Source organism: Eleutherodactylus coqui, chromosome 7 (genome assembly GCF_035609145.1).
Source record: "Eleutherodactylus coqui strain aEleCoq1 chromosome 7, aEleCoq1.hap1, whole genome shotgun sequence".
Taxonomy (NCBI): domain Eukaryota; kingdom Metazoa; phylum Chordata; class Amphibia; order Anura; family Eleutherodactylidae; genus Eleutherodactylus; species Eleutherodactylus coqui.
The window spans coordinates 1007043-1024872 of NC_089843.1; the positions used below are offsets into that span (position 1 = coordinate 1007043).

At 42.2% G+C, this 17830-nt stretch overlaps 2 protein-coding genes across 4 annotated transcripts in view; one reads left to right on the plus strand and one right to left on the minus strand.

Annotated features, from left to right (window-relative positions):
- LOC136572294 (zinc finger protein 665-like) overlaps positions 1-17830 on the minus strand; it is a 343948-nt gene that overhangs the window by 141695 nt on the left and 184423 nt on the right. The gene's annotated exons all lie outside the window — the stretch shown is intronic.
- The window catches only part of LOC136572293 (zinc finger protein 420-like), a 282528-nt gene that overhangs the window by 9876 nt on the left and 254822 nt on the right, over positions 1-17830 (plus strand). The gene's annotated exons all lie outside the window — the stretch shown is intronic.

Consider the following 17830-nt stretch of genomic DNA (forward strand, 5'->3'; position numbering starts at 1 on the left):
GTCCAAGTCTTGGTGACCTCCCCGGGCTGCCGTGATCCGGTGCACTGGCTTCGGGTGCGTGCACCCTTGTGCAGGCAGCGTGCGCCTAGTTAGCCAGGTTGCTGGAGATGCTGCAGGTTACTGCCCGCGCCGGGTCCCCGCTGCCATGACACCCGGGCGCACTTGTTCTACACTCGCTGCTTGAGGTCTGGGTCTCTGCTTTGCACTCGCTGCTGGATGTTTTGGTCTCTGCTCTGGACTCGCTGCTTTATGTCTGGTCTCTGCCTTAGCAGACGTTGGGGGCTGTTCTCCTAGTGTCCTGTGATTGGGTCCTGCTGCTGTAAAGCTCCCTGCCCCAATCAGCTGCTGGGGTGGGAGTTCTGGCAGCATTTAAACGTTTCAGTTTTTCCTCCTAGGTTGCCAGTGTATGTTTGGTATCCAGCTACACACACGCTCATTTGTATTGATCTTCTGCTTTGACTTACCTGCCTCTCTTGTATTTGTGTGTCTGGCTCATGCCCCCACATCCCTAGCCAGTCTAGGGACTGTCATCCAGTTGTTGCCCTAGGGCTTAGCCTAGGGGGCAAGAAGGTATGGACCGGGGTTGCGGGTTATTCAGGGACTCCCAATCACCCGGACCGCAGATCCCTGACAACTTGTTTATGCAAAATAAAGTGTCAGCAGCACTAGAAAAACCCAATCGGGGTAGGGCCACCAAATGCAACAGCTAGATAAGAGTCTAAACCATACTCCCACAGAAGTCCACGTATTGTAGAAGAAAATCCTGGCAGCATATAGAGGTGCTATATAAAGTGTACTTTTTATTCTCCCATCACACAGAGACAGCAATGTTTGGGCCGTGAGGCTGCCTCTGTGTGATGGGAGAATAAAGAGTACATTTTATATAGCACCTCTATATGCTGCCAGGATTTTCTTCTACAACACTTGTTTCTATCCGAGTGTGCTGGCCACGGACAGTGATTATTTGCCTGTGTTTAATCAGCCTACAACTTCCACTTGTTTATCATAAAAATGGAATAGATGAAAGATATACTGAAAAACCTTTTTTTGCTGCACCCATTAGTTGTTATTGTTTTTTTTTGTCTATTACCCACTACTCTCTCAAAGTGGATGTGCTATGTGCTTAAGGGGGTCATGTATGAGAAATCTTCATATGAAGCATGAACCTGACAGGTGAGTATATAACCTTGTTGTATTTATTGTAACCCATTTGTATGCCTTATCTCTGCGCACAATGTAGATATCTGGAGGCATAACTACAATGGTATTAAAAGTGGAAAACTTTCACTATTAAAAGTGGAAACAAAGAACAAAGACAAAAAATTCAGAAGGCAAGTAGAGAAGAGACACCGAGCACAAACTAAAATGTTTTTATACAAATGCCCAGAGCTGGGAAACAGACAAGGAGAATTGGAGCTCCTAACACAGGAAGAGAAATATGATGTCATCGGCATCACAGAAACTTGGTGGGATGATACACATGATTGGATACAAGGCTTGAAGGATATAACTTATTTATAAGAAACAGACCTAATAAAAGGGGAGGAGGTGTTGTGTTGTATGTTAGGAAAACATTCATCTCCACAGAGATTCAAGCTTCAGAGCTGGGAGTTCTGTAGGAACTGTTTGTGAAAGAATACAAGGAGAGAACAACAGAAAGGACACCATTGTAGGCATTTACTATAGGCCGCCTGGACAAGCAGAAGATATGGAGGAACTCTTTCTACATCAGATGGCCAAGCTCTCCAAAAAACATGACATAGTGATTATGGGAGATCTTAACTATCCAGACATTTGTTGGGAATCTCTCAGGTAAAAGTAATGGATCCAACAGATTCTTATCCGCTCTTGCTGACAATTTATCTTCCAAAAAGTCGAAGAGAAAACAAGGGGATCCGCTATCTTGGACCTCATTTTTACCAACAGGGAGGAAATGGATGAGGAAGTAAGGGTGGCTGGGACCTTAGGAGGCAGTGATCATGATATCCTTGAATTTTGGATAAAAAGGGGAGGAAGACCTGAGAAGACTCAGACCTCAAGGTTGGATTTCAGAAAGGCAGATTTCAATGAACTCAGAAAGAGGAGAGGAAGAATCCAATGGCTGGATGTTCTTAAGGATAGAAATGCCCAAGAAAGTTGGGAAATATTGTGAAATGAGATTCTCAAAGCACAATCGTTACCAATCCCTAAAAGAAGAAAGAATGGGAAGCATTTAAAGAGACCAGGATGGATGAACACAGAACTTGTACACATGTTAAAGAGGAAGAAAAATATGTTTATCAAATGGAAAGAGGGGGAATATCTAAGGAAGAATATAATGGGGTCTGCAGAAACTGTAGGGCAAGTGTCAGAAAAGCTAAAGCCAGTAGTGAATTGAGGCTTGCAACAGAGGCCAAAAGCAATAAAAAAGGATCTTGGGTGTCAAAAGCAAAAGAAAAGTCAAAGATGCTATAGAATGTTTACAAGATGAAAATGGTGAGTTGGTTAAGAATGATGTTGGGAAGGACGAACTTTTAAATTCCTATTTTGTATCTGTTTTTTCTCAGAAAGTAGATGGAACATAAGCTGATCTTCCCTGTGCTATTGGGGGAATAAGAGAATGCATGCTATCTGTAAGCAGAGAGATGGTGAGGGAACACTTAGCTAACTTAAATGAATCCAAGTCTCAAGGTCCAGATGAATTACATTCTAGGATACTAAAGGAAACAGCAGAGGTAATTGCTGAACCACTCACCATAATTTTTGAAAATCCCTGGAGAACAGGAGAAGTCCCAGAAGATTGGAAAAGGGCAAATGTTGTCCCTATCTTCAAAAAAAGGAAGAAGGTGGATCCAGGAAACTCCAGACCTGTGAGCCTGACTTCTATACCAGGAAAGATCTTTGAACAAATTATTAAACAGCATGTATGCAAGTACTTGGATGAGAATGGAGGAATTAACCACAGAGCCAGCATGGGTTTGTAACAAACAAGTCATGCCAGACTAATCTAATTTCCTTCTATGATAGTATCACTGACTGGGTTGATCAGGAAAATGCGGTGGATATAGTATATTTTGACATTAGTAAAGCATTTGACAAAGTATCTCATACTATACCTATTGAAAAAATGACCAAATATGGGATTGACAAGGCAACTGTTAGGTGGATTCACAACTGGCTGAGTGATCGTACTCAAAAAGTGGTCATAAATGGCTGCACATAAGTGGAAGAATGTATCAAGTGGGGACCACAAGGCTGTGTCCTAGGCCCAGTGTTGGTCAACATTTTTATAAATGATCTGGAGAAGGAAATTGGTGGGAAACTGATCAAATTTGCTGATGACACAAAGCTAGGAGGGATAGCTAAAGTAGGGAAGAGAGAGAGTATTCAAAAAGATCTAGAAAAGCTTGCACAGTGGGCGACGACTAACAGAATGGTATTTAACAAGGAGAAATGCAAAGTCCTACATCTGGGAAAGAAAAATGAAAAAAGCACATACAGAATGGGAAAGAATTGGGCTAAGCAGCAGCACATGTGAAAAAGACTTGGGTATACTAATAGATCATAGACTGAACATGAGTCAACAATGTGATGCAGCAGCCAAAAAGGCAACCACAATTCTGGGATGTAAGAGAAGCATAGAGTCTAGATCACGTGAGGTCATTATCCCCCTCTACTCTTCCTCAGTCAGACCTCCTCTGGAATACTGTGTCCAGTTCTGGGCACCCCACTTTAAAAAAGACCTAGACAAACTGGAGCAAGTTCAGAGAAGAGTTACCAATATGGTGAGCGGTCTGCAAATCATGTCCTATGAGGAACGGTTAAAGGATCTGGGAATGTTTAGCAGAAGAGAAGGCTGAGAGGAGACTTAATAGCGGTCTACAAATATCTGAAGGGCTGTCACAGTGCAGGGGGGATCAGCCCTATTCTCATCTGCACAAGGAAAGACTAGAAGCAATGGGATGAAACTGAAAGGGAGGAGACACAGATTAGATATTAGACAGTGAGGGGGATCAATGAGTGGAACAGGTTGCCACGGGGGGTGCGGAGTTCTCCTTCAATGGAAGTGCTCACACAAAGGCTGGACAAATATCTGCCTGGGATGATTTAGTAAATTCTGCACTGAGCAGGGGGTTGGACCCGATGACTCTGGAGGTCCCTTCCAACTCTACTATTTTATGATTCTATTATTCAAGATGCGCATCACACAATTACTTTCTGGGCTCCTAATCTTCTGGATTGATCTCTACTCTTATAAATCTATAAAATGAATGTTATATGTCATTCCAAAAATGTTTAATAATGCAGAATTTAGAGGCCACACTCACAAACCTGTAGCACCTCTGCAGTGCTGCTGACTAGGAACTGTGTCAGAATCTTATACATGAGGGAGACAATTCTGCAACTGTAGTTGATATCTGCCTTAAGGCCCATTTAGATACAATTATCGCTCAAGATTTGTTCAAAGTCCTCTTTTGAGTGATAATGTGTGTGTAAACGCGCGCCCATCGTGCATTTTTTTATTACCTATTTATTTATCGTCTTTCAGTCCGCTTAAAATCCATTGTTCGGCAGTTCGCGTTTCGTTTGCTTTAAATGACATTCATACAGCAATTTGACAGGAATGTTTAATCATTTGGTGGGGTATACTTTGAAACGGCTAAAGGCAGAGTGATTGGCTGTCGGGAGGACAAAGCTTCGATTTTATCACGCCCACCTAGTGCTCAACCATTGGTCGTGCCGTCGTGACGTACCCTGCAAGCAGCAACCAAGAACATAAAAAAATTAATTTGCCATTTTAAACACACGCTAAGGTCTCGGATTCACTGATTATTTTTATTTAGGCTTGTGCAGATTTCGTTACTGGACCAACAGTCTAGCCATAGTAAAGGTCAACTCACAAAACCTACAACCAAAATTCCTTAACATAGGTCACCTATAATAGGCGTCTTTTTTTACTTTATATTAAAGACATCTGGTTTCTGTCGCTGCTAAACAGCTAGTTTTTTTTTTTTTTTAAGGCAAGAGAAGCACACCCAAGATTTTCACGAGCCAATACAAAAAGCCCCTTTTTTCCCCCTTCACTAAATGCATATGCCTTTCAAACAAACCATCGCTCAATTATCGTTTAATTATCACTTAATGCAAAAGCTACACAATGATAATGTAATGACTGTAATGCCCGGCCCCCAAGTCCATTTTCCAACGATTTTCGTTAAGTTAAAACATCCGTCTTTAAAAGCAAAACCATCGCTCACTTTTTATCGTTATAACAGATTTTGAGCAATGATAGTTGTGTCTAAATGGCCCTTTAGACATGAGAGTTTAAACAACTCACATTTTTTTTCTTTCCCAAAAGCCCTTTATTATTATTGTTTCTCAAATTTGGTGTTCAAATATACTTTACTCTGCAGGTACACAAATAAAAACTAAGGTACAGGTATAAAAATTATGATGGCACATTTGTAGATTGGTATCAACAGATTACAGCTTGTCACGGAGGCTCACAGCAGTTGGGCAACCCACAGTCAGTTTATTGTCTGGCGACATTCTAACTAAGAAAAAAATAATAATTTTTTTTTCTCCAAAGTGAACTGCTTCACACTGTAGAATGAAAAAAAAAAAAAAAATCAATATACTTCATTTTTGAATTCATGGTGTTTGAAAATTCTATTATGTCATTAACCTAATAATATCTAAACTCATTTTTGCTTTTATGTTCCCCATAAAAACATCAGAGTGTATTGCCATACCCCAACCAACACTATCGGGGATATCTAGAAGCAATGAGATACTCTACCATATGTCCTCACACAGAGTATAGAGTCACAGCCTCAAGGGTTAATTGATAAGCTTAATTAGCACACATTCTTCCCCCATTTCCAAATTTTAGCAGAATGTAGCTGAATTTGGAACTTATGGAAATATTTCAACTGTGAGGGTTTTCTTCATTTAAAAGAGTAAAAGCTATAATAGGGCAAAATAATCCACAAACATCTATCAACATTGGAGTAGGGATATCCTTTATGCAAAGAAAAATTCTTTATCCACCCTGACAGCCCAAGATTCTCACCCCCTCTTTTGTGGACAAGAGAGGTGACCCATAACGTACTAGTAGTATACTGTCCATACCTCATGTCAAGCTGCCCCCTTTTGGAAATTGACAGGTGCCACACCCCTTCCCATGACCTTTGACCCCCCCCCTGCCTTGGCACACCATCTGGCAGCCACCTGGAGGTTGGTGGGGCCCCCATCCACATTCCAGGGCCTGTGACATATCATGAGACACACGCTAGAATAAAGTGTCTCATGATAATCAAGGGCTTATATTTATAGTCTGACTTGATGTTATATACCATTCAAGTCGCCTTATGAGTATAAGGGTTAATATATAAAATGCATTTCCACCCCTTAATAACCTTTTTAGCATTTTTACCCCTTCCTAATAAGCTTTTATGTATAGCCTGACAGTGACAGCATTATAGAGAACACACAGTAGACAAAATGCAAAGTTTTATGAAGCTTTATTGAGTGCACTGAATATATAACCGATGTGTGATTTTAAAAAATACAGATTATAGAGTTATTACATTAATAAATGCATAAGAATTATTACATAGATGTGTATAACACTGTATACTGTTAGATATATAGTTACATTTTTTACAATTCTTTACAAACTTAACCACGACATGGGAAACAGCGGTGTTGATCACTTTTTAGGCAGCAAGCTCCCCTGTGTTATTCCGAGTGGCGTAGGAGAGAAACATTGGATGTTGTTTTTGGGGGTAACATGTGCAAGACTGGGGTCCGACCCTTTTTTTTAAACCCTGGAGAATTTCTCTAGTACTGTGGCTGCCAATGACCGTAGAAGGTATATTAATCTCGGCCAACGAGCGCATAAAAACGTCCCAGCCCAGAGGATGATTTTTCTTATTAGCGGTATGGCTCTGTGTAGCATAATGGATCAAGTCCAATATGTTTGATCCATACACTGTCTCCCCCTTATAAACAAAGTGGTCACGCGCATTCCACGATGTAATATCACCATTCTGTGGCAGTCTGTTTAGCAAAAGCTCTGCATTTTTTTTTGAACCGTGGATTGACATAAACTTACAATTTTGTGAACAGTATTTCTATTATGAGGAGAGGTATTTGACAATTGCTGATGACCTGTTTCACCCGCGGTTACAAGGTTTAAAGTTGTTAGCTCTTTTGCGTCCTGTTTAGTCACCAAGTACATTTTCTCTGCATGCTCTATTATCGATTGGCAAGCAGACTCATAAATATTGGGATTGCAAAACCCAAGAGCGATCCTATAAAACCGCCGGCCTGATTCACTATACGCTTCTTTTTCTTGACGGCCAGTGTTTTATCACACAGACGCCTTATAGCACACCACCATTTTTTTTGTATCTTTTTCTGACAAGCTTTTAGAGGTATCCTACCTTTTAAAATATTTAAAGCGATCTCAGCTATGGCTGTATTTAGATCGTTGCTCGTGTTGCGTAAAATAGACTTTCTAACAGCCGGTTTTGCCTTCACCAGGCTTTTTAAGAGAGCCCAATTACGACGTATTCTCTCAGACATCCTGTCGGCACAATGCGCACGGAATAAAATAAGTCGCAAAAAAGACAAACTCCCTTTTTAGAAGCACTTTTCTTGGGGATATACACAGCGGGTAAAGCGGGGGGGAAACAAACCCGTTCTCAAGCGCTGCTCCTCAGGCATATTGCCTTTAAGTCTACTAGCAGATATCTGTAAGGAGCACTCGCGGCATCCTCAAAAGCTTCTAAGAAGAAGCGCGTCTGCCCACTGTGCATCTGTCTAGCTAGCGTGACAATTTGGAGCTTTAAAACAAAGATCTGGTCCCGTGTTAGCCAGTAGAGCAAAATGTGATTGTTCTCAGCAAATGAAACGACGTAATCTTGTAGATATGAGACCTTGTAATGGCTAACAAAAATACATGATGTAATAATAGCGAGATTCCGAACCAACGCAGGGTTCTTCTTCAGGCTTATGGATTGGATCTGAAGAGGCATGCATATTTATACACACTTATAACATACATACTTATGACAAGGCACAGATATGGATGTGATTGGTTCGCACTTAAAAGGAATTCTGCAACAGCAACCAAACTTTTTTTGTCTAGGCACTGATAGCGGAGTGAAAGTTTTATGGTCCCTAAATTACTGTTGGAGGGGGGGAGGTCAGCAGGCGTGAATTGTTACAAGAGATACACAAACATTTTTAGCTAAACACTGATAAGGGAGTGCAGCAGGCCTTACAGCTCCTTACATTACAGGGATAAGTTCCTTTTTGTGTGTTATACACAGACCTACAATCCGCAACTAGAGGTAGTAAGGAAAACCGCAAGAAAACTCCACCATACCCTGCACAAGGATGACCGTCTGTTACAAGAGATACACAAACATTTTTAGCTAAACACTGATAAGGGAATGAAAGTTTATGGTCCCTGAATTATTGTTGATGGGGGTCTTATCTGTATAATAAATGCCTCACACTTCCCATTCACGCATAAATCCTGGGGAATAATTTAACCCTGTAATGTAAGGAGCTGTAAGGCCTGCTGCACTCCCTTATCAGTGTTTAGCTAAAAATGTTTGTGTATCTCTTGTAACAATTCACGCCTGCTGACCTCCCCCCCTCCAACAGTAATTTAGGGACCATAAAACTTTCACTCCGCTATCAGTGCCTAGACAAAAAAAGTTTGTTTGCTGTTGCAGAATTCCTTTTAAGTGCGAACCAATCACATCCATATCGGTGCCTTGTCATAAGTATGTATATATATATATCCATGTCTGTGCCTTGTCATAAGTATATATATATATATATATATCCATATCTGTGCCTTGTCATAAGTTTGTATGTTATAAGTGTGTATAAATATGCATGCCTCTTCAGATCCAATCCATAAGCCTGAAGAAGAACCCTGCGTTGGTACGAAAGCTCGCTATTATTACATCATGTATTTTTGTTAGCCATTAAAAGGTATCATATCTACAAGATTACGTCGTTTCTCTTGCTGAGAACAATCACATTTTGCTCTACTGGCGACACGGTACCAGATCTTTGTTTTAAAGCTCCAAATTTGGAGCTTATCACGAGGCGATTCAAATAAAACCATATGATTAGTATTTAAATTTATTGTACGGCTTTTTTTACCTTGACAAAATATGTTCTGCACAAGGTACAAAATGCTCGGATTTCTGTGGTGTACATACTTGGTAAACGCTTTCTCTATTTCGTTGTTCTCGCTGGCACTCTCCATGAGATCATCAACAATGGTCAAATTTACCTTATCAGGCGGGAATAAGTCATGATCTATAAAAGTCTGAGGCAAGCCTTCTAGAAATCTAAAGTTAGAAAAAGAGGTGGAGAGTTTGTCATAAAGCGGCTGCCAACACGAATAAAAATAGACGATGTTGCTGGATATATGAGATATACGCGTTGAAGAGTTATATAACAATTGCTTCACAAAGTAACTTTTCCCAGAGTTAGACGGGCCTGCTAAAATACAAGGGAAAGGGATGTTGCAAACATGTGTCCATCGTACCGGCGTTAACACCCGTGAGGTTATATTGTGAAATCGTCTAATAGCCAGCTCCTCACACGATCTCGCGGATTGCGTAGCGTTGATGCACCACCGATCTGATAGTTCGTATTCCTTAAAAATCCTGGTTAGGAGAAGAAGCAGTTACCCCCAACATATAATTACGCCAACACGCCCCAAAATCAAACAATATCACGGGTTTGCATGTCTGGATGTGTTTTCACATTAGCTGAGCTAATAACCATAAGGGAGAGTGGTAAAATCATCTAGTAGATGCCTCTTTGTATAAACACACCTCTGTGTGTTTTTTGTAGTGACCTTGTTTCAATGTCCCAATACTTCTTATTTCTCACAAAGCCTGGCTGCTCTACGCTGATAGTCTTTTATGTTCCAGGGTTTGTGTTAAGAGGATAATCCAGAACCAGATCTTTCAGGCTGTCAAAATTTATGACCTGAGTGGCTGCTGTATTTAAAGTTATACCTTCGCTCCGTACAGCGCTGTGGCAAAAATAAAATTCGGAATGTGTTTGCCTGTATCCTGCTGACACTCAAAGTCGTAGAAAATATATGCCGGCCCTGCCTCAATGGCCTTCGGCGGGTAAGGCTGCATGTAACACAAGTGTTTGTCAGATTTCACCACGCTAGTTTTACAAATGTTACAGCGCAGACCGCTGCATTCGTGAGGCGTGGCGCACTTAACTGCATACCGATAACCTGCGCAAAAGATTTTAGCCTTGCGAAACACGTCATCCACCGCAGTCGTGATCGTGTGGCGGTCTAAACAATCAGACCAGCGACAAAACACGCGGCAAGTGGGGCATCGGTATATCGATCCCGGGGTTTCACCACACGATTCTGTCTGACAAGCCTTGCAAAAATACTGACACGAGCGATTATTTTTGTGGTGAAAAACAGAACTGCAACGATCACAAAAGTAATTGGTCCCGATAAAAGCTTTCATATTCATAATAATGATTATCACGGAGGAGGATGTATACAACACCCCTACCAGACGTTTCCTCGGTGTGAAAATAACGCCAATCACCACGACGGTGGTATAGAACCCGTATGGTAACGGCCAGGTGCTTCTCAAATGCCTCAATATCGCTAAAACTCACTATCTGATTGCTGGGAATGTCCGATTCGCGATGTCATTGTCTAGCTTGTGTCAAAACACCGTCCTCAACAGGGCGCTCCTCTAACAGCGCAAATAGGCTGGCCGCTAAGCACAGGTTACAGTCGGAATTGGTAAAAACAAACCGCCACCACTTTTTCTGTTTGATGATCTGTGTGTAAAGTATTGATTTTAACCGCCCGCGGTGTCTCCCCCCCTCCCCCCCCCGCGCCTATTCCTCACTATTAGGACTCTGAGAGTCAGACATTCACCAGCTAAACACTCCGCATTACTCTGTAACACGTTGGCCGCAGCATTTAAGAAACTCTCAGCATCAAAATCATCCCTGGCCTGTTTTAGGGAATAAATCGGATCCAGCCATCGCCCGCCATCGACGCTCAGCTGTATAGAATCACCGGGTTGTATATCTCGTCTGATTCTGTCGTGTACAGCATTAACGGCACCGACAAATGAGTGTGTACGGTGTAAACTAACAAAGCGGAAATGATCAATGTGCTCCACGGCATCGAAGCGTTCAACTTCACGGCGTCTATGGAATAAATGCTGTAAAAACACAGACATCAACAGGCTGTTCAACCTGATCAAGCGGTATACGCTCTTGATCCTGCGGGGGGGCTCACTATTTACTGGTTGATCAGGTGTATTTGGACTCTGCAGGGTATGTGCAGATACTTCTGCAGATACATGAAGTATCAGAGATAGATACACGTGTCAGCTGTTAACAGAGCCGTTATTGATCCTAGCTGTGTAATAATAGACAACTTCATTCATCACTATACTGATATCCTGCCAGAGCTGGAACTAATTAGCTAATGGTTACAGATGTGTAACTAATACAAGACATGCCCCATTCATCAATACATAGCCCACCTACTAGGGCCAATATTAGTGGTTGGCGTGACTAAATACAATCAGCTCATCATACTATACCACAGTTTTGAACTCTAAAGACAGAGTTCATAGCTATATCGAAGTGATAAGACTTTAATATGGACTCAGACTACGCAACTCCGTGCATACAGGCTGCTGAACGAGCGCGTTATGATGTTGAAATAGCGGCTGTCATCGAACCCTGGGAGCTGTCACAGCCGTGCAAGAAAAACACAGAGCGATTGCTGACTGCGCTACTCAATCGCCAGGATATTAGCATATGGAACGATAGGCACAAACTGGTATATAAAAATGTCGTAATTCATGGGACCACTTTCCCTGCGCTGGTCAGGCATACGACGCAGAGTCACACGGTCGTGAGAAAAACTATACCGATGGGCTGGAACATTTTTATGCACGCAATAGCTGAGGCTAATGTACCTAGCGATATCGCTGCAGGCGCATGTACTCGTGAGTTGGTGGAATCTTTGAAGATGGATTTTTTTAATAAAGGCCATGATGGATCTTAAACTTTAAGTCAAAAAGACTTTTGCGCTGTTGCCGCTCAAACGTACTGGACTTCATCCCTTATGCTACCCCACAAGGAATAACACAGTGGACTATATATCTGTTAATATTATACAGTGTTATACACATCTATATAATAATACTTATGCATTCATTTATGTAATAACTCTATAATCTGTATTCTTTTTTATCGCACATCGGTTATATATTCAGTGCGCTCAATAAAGCTTTATAAAACGTAGCATTTTGTCTACTGTGTAGAGATGAGTGAGCGTACTCGCTAAGACAAACTACTCGAGCGAGTAGTGCCATATGCGAGTACCAACCCGCTTGTCTCAAAAGATTCGGGTGCCGGCGGGGGAGTGCGGTGAGTTGCGGGAGTGAGCAGGAGGGAGCGGGGGGAAGAGAGTGAGAGAGAGATCGCTCCCCGCAGCTCCCTGCCCCCCCACCAGCACCCGAATCTTTTGAGACGAGCGGGCAGGTACTCGCATAAGGCACTACTCGCTCAAGTAGTTTGCCTTAGTGAGTACGCTCACTCATCTCTACTACTGTGTGTTCTCTATAATACTGTCACTGTCAGGCTATACATAAAGGCTCATTAGGAGGGGGTGGAAATGCTATAAAGGTCATTAGGGGGTGGAAATGCATTCTATATATTAACCCTTATACTCATAAGGTGACTTGAATGGTATATAACATCAAGTCAAACTATAAATATAATAAGCCCTTGATTATCATGAGACACACTTTATTCTAAAATGTGTCTCATGATACATCACAGGCCCTGGAATGTGGATGGGGGCTCTGATATGTCACACCCTCTGGAATGCGGAAGGGACACCCACCAACCTCCGGGTGGCTGCCAGATGGCACGCCAAAGGGGGGGAGGGTCAAAGGTCATGGGAAGGGGGCGTTGCACCTGTTACTTTCCAAAAGGGGGCAGCTTCACATGAGATATGGACGGTATACTACTTGTACTTTTACATCATCTAGCTCCACCCCTTTGATTCTGGCCAGTTGTCTGCTTCTTCTTGCTCTCATTTAACAGTTATTAGCTCAGTGTTCGCATCCCCTATAGAACACATATACTCATAGTGTGTATAAGCAAACTTTCCCCCCTTGGGAGGAATCAACAAAGAATTTTTTTCACATCATACAGACCTCCTAAATCACACCTTCAGACACCTTTTTAAACACCCCCTTATGTTTTTTTTCATTCAACTTTCTTTTTTTCTGCCTTTTATACACACATACTTATTAAAACGATTTAATTCACCTTCTCCATTTACTCTCACCTCCGCAATCCACACATATAACATGCCTTTTTCTTCCCTCTACTCCAGCATCTACCTGTATACTGATACTACATTAAATTACATCTTTTACATGGCAATAACAGTCTCACCATATACATTACACAAACAACTCTGTTATTGTGCACACAGTCAAAATACTGCATAGTTCTAAAACCACAATCTGCTCAAAACCTGCAATTTATCCAACACATTGCACACTGTTTTATTCATTGCAAGCAAGCAATGTTAGTTTTGACAATGACACTCACCCCCTCCTTCTCTCTGGCCTTGAGCATATATTCATCACTGAAGTCAGAGAAATGATGGCTCCCACCTTTTAGAAAAACTCTGTTATCTCTTTGTCAAATAAAATAGCTATTTCAGCACTGCTACATACTTCAAAAACGACATTAGAAAACAGCCAATCGTTAAACAACCTAAAATATTAGTCATTAGTAATTAAAAGAGGTCTATCTCTGTAAATGTCCAAGTAGAAATCTGAACAGAATATGATGAAACAAGCATAACACAAAAAGCTGTTAGTAGTTTAACAACATAATTGGTAGTCTGACGAAGAATTTCTCTACTGTCTTGTGTCATATCAGTCAGAATGTGTCCTGCACACTGATAAGGAGACAGAACCGTCCGCAAATCCCTGTCGCATATAGCCAAGATTCTCTGTCACAGGCGTCTTTTAAAACACGTCTTCTACGGCCGTAGATACATTTTTCTATACTCTGTAATTGCCTGACTTTATTTCATTTTTTTCACCCTCTCTCCCTTACAATCTGTTTAGCGATCTTTCAGCCATCTTCAACTCTATAACATAGTATACCTCCCATAGCTTACATAAGATTTCTCTCTCATAAGATACACAGGTCCTGGCTTGAAACATCGCTCCTACACACCTACACAAGCACTTACAGTTTCATCTCCTGGTCGCAATTTTAGAGAAACCCCTGGAGCGGGTTTATTTCCACCGCTTATGGTACAGATCTGTGTTATAGTAAGGACCCCTTGCCTAACTGTCTGTAAAGCTCTTCATTATTGGTAAAACCAATGCGCACCTTATACTACTTCTATTAGTATAAATCAAGATACCTCATCCTGGGAGATATACTCAAATAACGTTGCTAAGTACTTCTGTTGTCCTGCTTAAATCTCAGATTTTATAGTCAATACAGAAGGACACATACTTCAGAGCAGAAAAAACACAAAAACTAAACACTTCACTTTAAAGATTATGCCGAATTAAAATATTCTTTGTCTATCTCAACAACAAGGAAATCTGAAGAAACCCTTTCTTTAGTCAGATACAATATTTCAAATATACTTAGATTTGCCAAATGTAAATACTATCAGCTACAGTGTTAAATCGTCACAATTGTCCGTGAATTTACAACATAGTAGCTACATATTAAACGTTAAACGTTCACTGTCTGATCAAGAATGTCAGTCAGGGGTTGAAGAAGAAGGGAGGGGGGGGTGAAACTTCACCAATACCCACACATTCCAAAGACACCAGTATTTAACATAGGTAATAACAGTATTTATTAAGCCATCAAATAAATTTGATCACACAGCAAACTTTTTCACGCAGCAATTTTCCCCACAAGTTGTTATAGTAGCATTCATTCACAATCTCATCTTAGAGCAATAAAATCATGTACTTTATAGCACTCACCATAATTGTCCGGACATCATTCAAGCATTCACATAGAGATTCCAAACTCTACCCAAAAGCATACCACTCTGTCTGCTGTTTTTTTGCATGGATTAAAAACACAAAAGGTGTGCACTCCATCCCGCAGTGCAGATAGACAGTCACAGCCTCAGGGAAAAACAGATACTGTGTAAGAAATCTTTATTTTTTGTATAGCCTGCTCCGTCTGCGATATTTCCCAGTGGCGTGAAAGTCACTGTATTCTTCGTTGGGGTCCGGAGTCAATCCAATGCCCCACGTTGGGCGCCAAAAATGTTAGTGCAAACCAATATTTGCTATACATAATGCTATTGGGGTCCAAATTTTCCATTATATAAAGGTAAGCTGAGCTCAGGAGACTAACAGTAAATCACAACGTGGGATGTTATCCAAAGTAATCTGTTTATTGATTGAGAGACTGCAGCCTTCTCTAATTACAATAATTCAAATCTGATATAATTCATTTATTACCATTGGTCAAAGAAACAAATATATAAGAAAAGGAATTTAACATCTAAAATTCCAACCAAACACACAAAAGCGCAGAGCTGAACATACGTGATTAATAGGGATAAGGGAGCACCAAAATGCTCAGGTGCTCGTTATTCGAGTCGAACTTTTCGTAATGCTCGAGAGCTCGTTTCGAGTAACGAACCCGATTGAAGTTAATGGGGGACTCGAGCATTTTTCAACCTGACGGATGCTCCGCCTGGGGAGTTTGTGTGAAACATCGGAAAACATCAGGGCCAGGACAGGGAGACAGCTGCTCCTGAACAGCGCCGCTGCCTACAGCACCTGTCAAGCACAGGACAGCGAGAGAGATGCTCCTGGACGCCACTGCCTACAGAACCTGTGAGGGGCAGAACATAGAAACAGCTGGACAGCCAATCAGAATCAGGGGGCGGCAACCCCTGTCAAACACTCACTTTCTTGACTCCACCACAACTTCTGGTGGCATCAAGATACACTAATACCCTCTGCCTCTGCCCACACCCTCAGCAATCGTGGGCATAAAGTGGACTTGGATGCTAATACTGCTGTGAACGTCTCATTAAATCAGTTACGGTTGCTTTCATTGCTCCAAAGACTGGATGAACCACCAAGAAGTTCCACAGGCCAAAACTGGCGCAGTTGCCCCCCCCCCTTCAGGACCTCGGCCTCTGCCCACACCCTCAGAAATCGTGGGCATAAAGCGGACTTGGATGCTAGTACAGCTTTGAACGTCTCATTAATTCAGTTACGCTTCTTTTGATCGGTCCAAACCAGTGTCTCAGATAACTGTGGTAACACGAGAGCAAATACATGTCAACCAGCGCTGATCCCCAGACCCCAAGCAGGAGGAGGAGGTGGCATAATAAGCCCGAAAAACCGTGACCGACGTAGGACCAGCAATCCTCTGTGTGGGAAGCACGTGAGCGGGCCCAGGGTCAGGCTCGGTCCCAGCCTCCACCTTGTGTGACCCAAGGTGCCGTTAGTTACATAGCTATGGGAAACTCATGTGTCCCCACACAATTTATTCTATGTATGTGTCAGATAGCTGAAAAACGCAATGGGAAAGCCATCTGCACTCCACCCAAGTCATACACTGTATTTGTGCCAGATAGCTGAACACCGCGCTGCGAAACCTTTGTGCACCCACAGCATAGGCGAGCCCCTGAAACCCAGGGTCAGTATTAAATATGAAGAAAAGACAGTTCCCAAACATGGCAGAGTTTCACCCCGCCCAGAACCTCGGCCTATGCCAACACTTCTGCCCAATTCATTCTTTGTGTCAGATAGCTGAACACCCCAATGGGAAAGCTTTCTGTGCTCTACCCATGTCATACAGTGTATTTGTGCCAGATAGCTGAACACCGCGCTGGAAAACCTTTGTGCACCCACAGCATAGGCGAGCCCCTGAAACCCAGGGACAGTATTACACATGAAGAAAAGACAGTGCCCAAACATGGCAGAGTTTCACCCCACCAAGGACCTCAGCTGACACTTCTGCCCAAGTCATTCAGTGCATTTGTGCCAGATAGCTGAACACCGCGCTGGGAAACCTTTGTGCACCCACAGCACAGGCGAACCCCTGAAACCCAGGGACAGTATTAAACATGAAGAAAAGACAGTGCCCAAACATTGCAGAGTTTCACCCCCGCCCAGGACTTCGGCCTTGCCCCACACTTCTGCCCAAGTCATTCAGTGTATTTGTGCCAGACAGCTGAACACTGCTATGGGAAACCTTTGTGCACCCACAGTATTGGCCAACCCCTGAAGCATTTCTGTAGCAAGAGTATAGGCGAATCCCTGAAACATTTCAATAGCAAGATTGTAGGCAAACCCGTCAAACCTTTCAGTAGCAAGTGTATAGGCGGACCCCTGAAACATTTCTGTAGCAAGTGTATAGGCGGACCCCTGAAACATTTCTGTAGCAAGAGTATAGGTGAACTGCTGAAGCATTTCTGTAGCAAGAGTATAGTCGGACCCCAGTAACATTTCTGCAGCAAGAGTATAGGCAGACCCCTGTAACATGGCTGTAGCAAGAGTATAGGCGAACCCTTGAAACATTGGTTTACCAAGAGTATAGGCGAACTCCTGAAAAAATTTGTTTACCAAGAATATAGGCGAAGTCTGGAAAAATTAGTTGCCTAAGCGTATAGGCAAGGGCCTGAAAAATTGGTGTACCAAGAGTACAAGTGTACCCCTGAAAAATTGCTTAACCCCAAGGACAGGTGAAACCCATAAACATTTTTTAAAGATAC